This window comes from Peromyscus leucopus, chromosome 5 (assembly GCF_004664715.2).
Source record: "Peromyscus leucopus breed LL Stock chromosome 5, UCI_PerLeu_2.1, whole genome shotgun sequence".
Lineage (NCBI taxonomy): Eukaryota > Metazoa > Chordata > Mammalia > Rodentia > Cricetidae > Peromyscus > Peromyscus leucopus.
In genome coordinates, this window is record NC_051067.1 from 95433986 (window position 1) to 95440627 (window position 6642).

Genomic DNA, 6642 nt, shown 5'->3' on the forward strand with positions numbered 1-6642 from the left:
TACTAGGAAGATGGTGGGAGGCAAGGACATGCCAGGGTCCTTTGACACAGTGACAGAAACTGATCAGCTGGGTCTGACTCTCAAGCAGTGATGTAGAAAACAATCAGAGGTGATGGCACTTGCCACCTCATTGTCTACTTGTCCACTCTGTGCTGCTTTGTGACAGGCCTGTTGTGGAATGGCTTCCATAGAACCCTTTCTTTCTTTCTTTCTTTCTTTCTTTCTTTCTTTCTTTCTTTCTTTCTTTCTTTCTTTCTTTCTTTCTTTCTTTCTTTCTTTCTTTCTTTCTTTATATATATATATATATATATGTATATATATATATATATATGTATATATATATATTTTATTTTACAATACCATTCAGTTCTATATATCAGCCACGGGTTCCCCTATTCTCCCCCCTCCCACCCCCTCCCCTTACCCCCAGCCTACCCCCCATTCCCACCTCCTCCAGGACAAGTCCTCCCCCGAGGACTGCGATCAACCTGTTAGACTCAGTCCAGGGAGGTCCAGTCCCTTCCTCCCAGACTAAGCCAAGTGTCCCTGCATAAACTCCATGTTTCAAACAGCCAACTCATGCAATGAGCACAGGACTTGGTCCCACTGCTTAGTTGCCTCTCAAACTGATCAAGCCAATCAACTGTCTCACCTATTCAGAGGGCCTGATCCAGCTGGGGGCCCCTCAACCTTTAGTTCATAGTTCATGTGTTTCCATTCATTTGGCTATTTTTTTCAATAATTGAGTAAAACTGAAATTTATTATAAGCCACAGTTGTCCTAGGGACCTCCATGCTATATATATAGCCTCTATGAGAACCCTTTCTTTTGTCTTGGGATTTCGCAGGTTAGAAGTTGGAGGTTCTTCAGGCCTGAGCATGGTTCAGCTGGTCTGTATTAGCAGTGCTCATGAATCTGCATTCAGGTTGGAGGGTTGACAAGGGTAGACTAGTTTGTAATGGCCAGCCAGATCTATACCCACATCCTCTCTCCATATGGTTTCCTATTCTCCAGATGGCTAGTCTGGGCTTGATTTCATGGTGGCTGGGTTCCATGAATAGTAAGAAGAAGGTCTAGGAGAGCTAGACCAAATACTTTTAGAATATTATGTCACCTCTATTCTTGATTTGCTAGTCAAAATGGGTCACATCATCACCTGGATTAAAGGTCTGACCCTCTCCCCCATTCTAACTATGGGTGGGAGAGGGTATCTTATAAGGATATAGATACAAAGAAAATAATTGTGGCTATTCTTCTAGTCTACCACATTTTCATTGAACACAATCTCTCTTAGTATTAAGTAAGTGGACACTATATTAAAATTTCTTCCTGTTTTGGGTTTAAAAACTATTGAGACCAGTACATGGGAGCTAAATGAGGCATGCCTAACATCACCTTCATGGCTGATGAAGGTGGAATAGTGACCTGGCTTACATTTACATTCTGAACAGACTTTCTATTTCTCCTGGAATTAAAGTAACCATCTGGAATAAGAGATGTTTCTGTGTAGGATTTGTGTTAAGGGAGGTGGATGCCAGCGAGAAGGAAAAACAAGGAAGAGGTCAGAGAGAGACAATTTACTCTTTGCTCTGTGGTAAAAAAGTGTGGCAAATGAAGTCAAACACTTCCTGTCTCATCAAAGAGATAAAGAAAAATGTGCAAGGCAGGGGAAAGAGTTGCTGTTTTATGAGCCTCCATGGAAATACTGTGAAAGTGAGAAAAATGCTTCCCCTTAACCCAGATGTGTTTTCAAGCAATGAAGGTATTTTTCTGGTGTTACAGGTACCATTTCCCCCCTTTAGTTTAACTTTGCTTGGCAATAAAACCATTAGTCATGCTGGAGATGTGGATGGCACTCAAGTTTCCCAAGGGGATTTGCAAAGCACAATTTCTTCTTCTTTGAAAGACTAAGTGAAATAGATGAGAGCCAGGAGCTGCCTTTGAACAACACATCAGTAGCTGCATCTTGTCACAAGTAGATAGCTGCCAATTCCTGGACTATTTCCAAATATCCTTAAGTAGAAGGGATGATTCTGTTTCCACCCAGTGCGTCCAGACCTGAATCAGCTTGACCATGCTTCAAATGACACATGAAGCTTTCATTTGTGCTTAGAGATACTCAGAGCAAATATTGGGGGCTGGAGTTTTGCCTATTCAATTATCATTAAAACTCAAGGAAGCAACACATTAAGTTGATTGATTTCTTTATAAGAGACTGTCTTTGTTGTATTTTTAAAATGGTGCACACTGGTCATGGTAGGTGGGAGCCACAGTGAAAGATACACCATGCAGACTGCAGTCATGAGGAGAGTTTTATTGGGGGGAAGGGAGAGAAGGGAGCTGAGGAGAGAAGAAGGAGAAGGAGAAGGAAGAGAAGGAGGAGGAGGGGGAGGAGAAGAAGGAGGAGGAGAAGAAGAAGAAGAGAAAAAGAGATGGGAAAGAGGAAAGAGAGAACATGCAGATGCAACCTCATGGGAATAGAGAGAAAGCTGGCAGCAGGGTCCCACCCTTTTATGAGGGAACATTGCACATGCACAGAGAGACCACATAGTAATGAGTGCATGATGTTGTCAGGACCCTGAGAGGGCCAAGGTATTGCCTGCATATTATCCAGGTCCCTAAGGGGTGGGGCTGAATGCTAACATTCCTCACTTTTGATCATTATAAAAAGGGTGAGTTATGGATGGTTGGAATGAGGGGCACTGAATTCTCGAGACTGCTTCCTGCTGACTTTAGATGAAGTGGGGAGCAAGAAGTTGAGAGTTGGGGTCACACACAGTAGGAGGTGTGAATGAAGAAGCATTCAGTTAGCTGTCATTGTGAAGACCTCAGGCATCTGTTCCTTGAGTTAGCTGAGAAGGCAGGTTGCTAGGAGAAAAAATAGATTGTTATCATTGGCCTCATGAGTGGGGTAGCCATGGTTAGAGTGATAACTGCCAGAAAGAATGGAACAAAAAAGTGCCCTGGTTGTACAGAAGAGGCAAGAGTGAATGAGTGAGACACAAGAGCAGGTATGCCCTTCATTGGGACATCTTGGGAAACTGGGTTCCAGTTGCTGGATAGGTGCCTGCTTGATCCTGGAGAGGTGGTACGAGCAGTGAAGTCCCAGGAACTTGGGGAGATGGCATGCCAAATTGAGGGATGATGTGTTCTTTAGGATTATCTCAGCCATCACATCTGCTGTTTCTCTGGAGGTAAGAAATGCCTCTATCTAGCCTATAAAAGTATCAACAAGTTAGGAAATAACAGAGTTTTTATGAGTTGACATGTGGTTGAAGTTAACCTGCCAGTATTTGCCCAGTTGGTGTCCTTGGGGCTGGTACAAGGGCTGGTGTATCTGGAGGACCCCCTGTGGGTTTACCTTGGCATGAGTCTGGCAGCAGGGGTGGACCTGTGCAGGAACCTGCAAGTGTCTGTAAAACAACTCAAACAGATTTATATCTTGGTGTCATAGCAAAAGGCTGGGATTCTCCCATACCCTCTCTAATGTGTGTGTGTGTGAGCTGTTAAGTGGAAAATCTAAAGGTCCCTGGTCATTAAACATTATCAGATCTGAGAAAGATAAGTAAATGAGCATAAGAGAGACAGTTTTCCTATCGTTACATAAATAAATCTTAAAGCATCTTCTTTTTATCTAATTCACCAGGAGATACAGGTGGCTGACCATTGAGAACAGTCATTGCAAAGTGAGTTTATCCCTTTTTTGAGTCTGGTAGCAAGGTGAACTGTGTCTAGACTTAGTATTAGCTCTAAGAGAGTGAAGCCTATGAATTTTACACAGAAAACTGAGAAGGCAGCTGAAGCCTTGGTTGCTGCTGTTGAACTGACAAGGCCTGGTTGTCAAATGGCATCAGAGATTGAGAGGGATAAATTTTTACCTGTGTTAGCAATTGAAAGTGACAGAGACTTATCTGCTGACTATCTAGACAGCCATCCCAGGGTCTTCTGTGGTCATTGAGGGCAGAGGTCTCAAGGCAACAACATCAATCTTTGGCTGCCAGATCTCTCAGAAGACTCTACAGTTGTGGGGTAGGAACTTGTGGGAAGACCAGCCTACATTGTCTAGGCAAAAGTGAGGCAATGGTTTCCCTAAAGCCCTGTTGCCAATGGCTTGAAGAAGGCCCTGGCAGCAGTTGAGGCAAAAGGTAGTTTTGCTCAGTGATTGGCATTGCCACCCTGGAGCAAGTTCTGGGTGGAGGTTCTTCTGTGCCCATCCATCTTCTTTGGAGGAAATAGGGGTGCTTCCAGGAGCTGGCATGTTTATCACGAAAAGTTTTTTAATTAAACATTTTAAATGCCACATTCTACAGATCTCTGAGCATTTGAGGACTGTCTATCTGTTAGGTGTATCTGACTAGACAAACTTTGCTTGTTTGTAAGCAGGGGCTGAGGAAGCACAGAGGCCAGCATTGCCCTGGACAAGCCATGGAGGCCACTGTCCAAATGCCCAACTCTGGGAAAGGATCCTCTCAGGGTTTCAGACAATCTATTATAGAATATATATCTTTTTTAAATCAAATACATTATTTATCAAACCTATGCCATAATTTATTTAAATTCTCTAGAAGCTTGGTAGAGAATTTAAATACCAATCCAAAATATTTGAGGCTTGTTGCTTCCTTACTCTAGAAGGAGATAAAATGAACAGAGAGGTCTTTAAGACTATATATATAATATATATATATATATAAAAGTATATTTAGAATTAGCCAGCTGGACTCAGTTTAGATGATCCCAATTTTGTTGGCAACATCCAGAGCATCATAGTCAGGAGCCAACCGAACATGCACCTTCTTCTCTCCATCAGGCCTTATGAGAATGTTGACTTTGGCCACATCAGTGTCATAGAGTTTCTTCTCAGCCTGTTTGATCTAGTGCTTGTTGGCCTTGACATCCACAATGAACACAAGTGTGGTGTTGTCTTCTGTCTTCTTCATGGCTGACTCAGTGGTCAGGGGGAATTTGATGATGGCATAGTGGTCAAGCTTGTTTCTCCTGGGCGCACCCTTTTGAGGATATTTAGGCTGCCTCCTGAGCCGCAGGGTCTTGGGCCGCCGGAACATGGGTGACATGCAGATCTTCTTCTTTTTGTGGCTGTGGATGCCTTTCAGCACTGCCTTCTTGGCTTTCAAGGCCTTCGCTTTGGCTTTGGCTTTGGGAGGGGCAGGAGCTTCCTTCTTCGCTTTCCGCACCATCTTGGCGAAAAGGATTGCATATTCAAGACTAAATATATTGCTAACCTTAGCAAACCTTAGTAGAAGATGGCTGCCAGCCACATTGCTGTCTACATCATGATGAGGTCACCAGCCAAGGTGGAGGAGAGCCACATGGTTGCTGTTTAAAACATTTTTAAAAAATAAACAATAGTTACATACACATACACAGAGTTGAATCCAAGTTACATACATATATACACAGAATTAAAGCTAGCTTACATTCACACATATAGGGTTAAATCCAATTCACATACATATACACACAGAGATACATTAAACAGGATTTGAGTAAATAAGAAGAAAGGGAGAACCAGTGTATGATGAGCAAGATGAAACTGGCTTCTCCATTTCTGACTTGCACATTGTAGCAAATAGACAGGACATCTGAGGGGGGAGAGAGAGAGAGAGAGAGAGAGAGAGAGAGAGAGAGAGAGAGAGAGAGAGAGAGAGAGAGAGAACAAACATAGCAGGTCTGGGAGCAAAGAAAATGAAAGAAAGTAGAGAATTCTTTCTTGGTTCCCTGACTGTCTGATCCAAAGAAATGCTGAGGCCAGTCTCACATCCAGAGGAATGATCGGAGGCAGGTAGCCCTGCCAGAGACCCAATTGTTGATACTGAATGGAAGGCAAAGATGTTGGTGAATAAAAAAGCAGATTTGTTACAGGTGGAAGAGAGCAGATTGGCTGCAGGGTGGAGCAAGTGGGTGAGGTCCTTTGACCAGCTCTGTCAAGGGATGCCACTAAACAAACATGCTATACACACAACAGAGTTAGTGCAAGAGGTTTCCTTAGGAGGGGAGAGCAAAAGGTAAGAGAGTGAAAGACCACAACCGTGTTGGACAGGGGACTTGGAAGAGGCAAGTAGATGAGAGGGAAGAGAAGCGAGAGAGAATAGAAGAGGCATAATGAAGGAAGAGAGGAATCTCTTTCCAGTTCCTGATTACTCACCATAGTCATAAAGGACTCAGAAAATATTGGGGTCTAGGGGGCTGTTAAGCGGTCATTTGGATTGATATCTAAGAAGTATTGAGGCCAAATTTGATTGCAAGGTGAATAAGTTTAGGGCCATTGAGGTCGGGTGCCAGGTGTAGAGGCTGGAGGTTTTTTTTTTTTTTTTTTTTTGTAAAAGGCATCTCAAGGGAGAATGAGAGGGTGTGGAAGACATGGCTCCCATGGATGAGAGAGGGAAAAGGAAAGGGTCATTGCAGCCTGTAGTCATGGGCAGCCCCAGAACTAAAGGGCGGACCAAACGAGGACTAAGCCATTCAGAGGGTTATCATCACACTCAACAGGGGTAGGATTTAGTCTGGCTAAGCCAGAGGAGACACAGTGCCTGGTACTATGGCTTTTGTAGAGGCCAGAAGGTAAGGACAAAAATCAAGGTCTAAGAAGAGTCTCATCCATAGGAAAACATCAGAAATGGGGTC

At 43.4% G+C, this 6642-nt stretch overlaps 1 pseudogene; it reads right to left on the bottom strand.

Annotated features, from left to right (window-relative positions):
• Nucleotides 1–4689: 4689 nt before the first annotated feature.
• Nucleotides 4690–5195, bottom strand: LOC114681397 (annotated as a pseudogene).
• Nucleotides 5196–6642: the final 1447 nt, after the last annotated feature.